This window comes from Numenius arquata, unplaced genomic scaffold (genome assembly GCF_964106895.1).
Source record: "Numenius arquata unplaced genomic scaffold, bNumArq3.hap1.1 HAP1_SCAFFOLD_1551, whole genome shotgun sequence".
Taxonomy (NCBI): Eukaryota; Metazoa; Chordata; class Aves; order Charadriiformes; family Scolopacidae; genus Numenius; species Numenius arquata.
In genome coordinates, this window is record NW_027415147.1 from 1 (window position 1) to 2,500 (window position 2,500).

The 2,500-nt window shown below is 78.6% G+C and overlaps 1 non-coding gene across 1 annotated transcript; it reads right to left on the reverse strand.

The window, feature by feature from the left end:
- Positions 1 to 1,429: 1,429 nt before the first annotated feature.
- On the reverse strand, positions 1,430 to 1,582 carry LOC141478407 (5.8S ribosomal RNA). Its single transcript, XR_012463914.1, has one exon. It is a non-coding gene; the product is annotated as a 5.8S ribosomal RNA (ribosomal RNA).
- Positions 1,583 to 2,500: the final 918 nt, after the last annotated feature.

The following is a 2,500-nucleotide window of genomic DNA, read 5'->3' on the forward strand; positions in this document are numbered from 1 at the left end:
GAGGAAGTGCGCCCGGCCAGGGCCGGCCGCCGGCCGGGCGGCGGTCCCCGCGCCGGCCCGCCCCCCCCGGCCCGCCCCGCCGGACCGCGGGGGCCCGGGGGGCGGAGGGGAGGCGGAGGCGGGGATCCGCCGGGCCCGCGCCGGCCGGCCGCGACTCGCCGGGTTGAATCCTCCGCGCGGACTGCGCGGGCCCCACCCGTTTACCTCTTAACGGTTTCACGCCCTCTTGAACTCTCTCTTCAAAGTTCTTTTCAACTTTCCCTTACGGTACTTGTTGGCTATCGGTCTCGTGCCCGTATTTAGCCTTAGATGGAGTTTACCACCCGCTTTGGGCTGCATTCCCAAGCAACCCGACTCCGAGAAGCCCCGGGCCCGGCGCGCCGGGGGGGCCGCTACCGGCCTCACACCGTCCGCGGGCTGCGGCCTCGATCACAAGGACTTGGGTCCCCCGAGAGCGCCGCCGGGGAGAGGGGCTTCTGTACGCCACATTTCCCGCGCCCCACCGCGGGGCGGGGATTCGGCGCTGGGCTCTTCCCTCTTCACTCGCCGTTACTGAGGGAATCCTCGTTAGTTTCTTTTCCTCCGCTGACTAATATGCTTAAATTCAGCGGGTCGCCACGTCTGATCTGAGGTCGCAAACGCAACACGCGCGCCCGGGCGGCGCGCGACGGCGGCCGGAAAGACCGGCCGCGCAGCCCCCCAGCCCGGAGACGGCCCGACGCGCGTCGGCGACCCGCACGCGCCCGGAGACGGCTCGCCGGGGACCGCGCCGGACGGCGCCCCGCGGGGGTTTGCGCCGACGGGGGGGGGCGCCGCGCGGAAAGCGGAGGAGGCGGGGGGCGCCCGCGCCCGCCCGCGGCGAAACGGCGACCGCGCGCGCGGCCGCCCACCTCGCCGCCGGCGACGGGACGCCCTCCCCTGCCGCTTCGCCGCACCCCTCCCCGCGGCCCCCGCGCGGCTGCCCGGCCGGGGCGCGGCGGGTCGTCGGGAACGGAAAGGAGAAGAGCGGGGGGAGGGACGCGGGGAGGACCCCCGTCCCCGTCCCCGGCACGCGCGCGCCCGCGCGGCAGCACGGCACGGTACCGCCGCCGGTACCCACCCGCAGACAGCCGCCCGCGCGCGGCGGGGCCGGGGGCGAGGCCCGCGCCTCCCCCCGACCTCTCTTCTCTCCCCGCCGCCGACACCCCGGCGAGACGAGCTCCGCCCAGCGGGCGCTCCGGGAGCGGGGAGCTTCGGAGCGCTCCCCGAGTCTCCATTTAGGGGGACGAAGGCCCGCACGCGGGGCCTGCGAGGCGCCCCAGCCGCGCCGCAGCGGCGCGCCGCGCCCCGCCGACCCGACCCGCCCCCCCCCGACGCCGCAAGGGCGAAGAAGGGGGGGCGGCGGCGACGGCGGCAGCGGCGGCGGCCGAGCCGGCGATTGATCGTCACGCGACGCTCAGACAGGCGTAGCCCCGGGAGGAACCCGGGGCCGCAAGTGCGTTCGAAGTGTCGATGATCAATGTGTCCTGCAATTCACATTAATTCTCGCAGCTAGCTGCGTTCTTCATCGACGCACGAGCCGAGTGATCCACCGCTAAGAGTTGTCTGCTTTTCGGCACCGCCCCGCGCGCGCGGGAGGGCCGGGACCGCTCCGCGGGAGCGGCCCCTCCGGACAGCGGCGGCCCGCCGGCCCGCCCGCCCGCCGGCCCGCCCCCTCCGCAGGGGACGCGACGCGGCGCGGCGGGGCGAGAACGACGGGGCCGCCTCGCCTCGACTGACCGTACCGACACACGACGAGGAGAAAAAAAAAAAAGCCCCGAGCGGCGAGGGCGCCGGGAGCCCGCGCTCCCGGCCCAAACCGGCGGAGACGAGCGCCTCGCTCGCTTCGGGGGGCGGCCCAGGCGCCCGGGCTCGGCCCGGCCTCCGCGCGGAGGCCCACGACGCCCCCGGCCGCGCCGCCTGCCCGCCTCTCCTCGGGGACGCGGGACGCCCCGCCGGCCCCCCCGCGCGCGACGGCTCCGCCGCGCCGCGACGTCCTTCTCCCCTCTCCCGCGGCTCCGGCCCGCCCCGCCGGCGCCCGGCCGCGGCCTCCGCCGCCGCGCCGGAGGCGGCCACCGCCGGAGCCCGAGCCGGCGACGCGCCGCCCGCGGCCGCGCCGGACGGCGGCCCGCCGCCGCCTCGCGGCGGCCGCCCGCCCGGAACCGCCGCCGCCGCCGCTCCTCGCCGCCTTCCGCGGGCGCGCGCCGCGCGGAAAGCGGACGGCGCTGAGGCGGGGGCGACGCCCGCTCTCCCCGTTTCCACGCGGAGACCGGGAGCGGGACGCCTCCGCCCGCCCGCCCGCTCGCCCGGCGCCGCCGGGAAGGGCGGCGGGGGAAGGGCGGCGGACGGGGCCCGGGCCGGGACGGCCGCGCCTGGCGGCGGGCGCCCTCCGGCCGGCCGGCAGGCCGAGCGGCGACGCCGCCGCTCGGCACGGGGTGCCGCCTTCGCCGGCGCTCGGCGGCGGCAGACCGCCGCCGGAGCG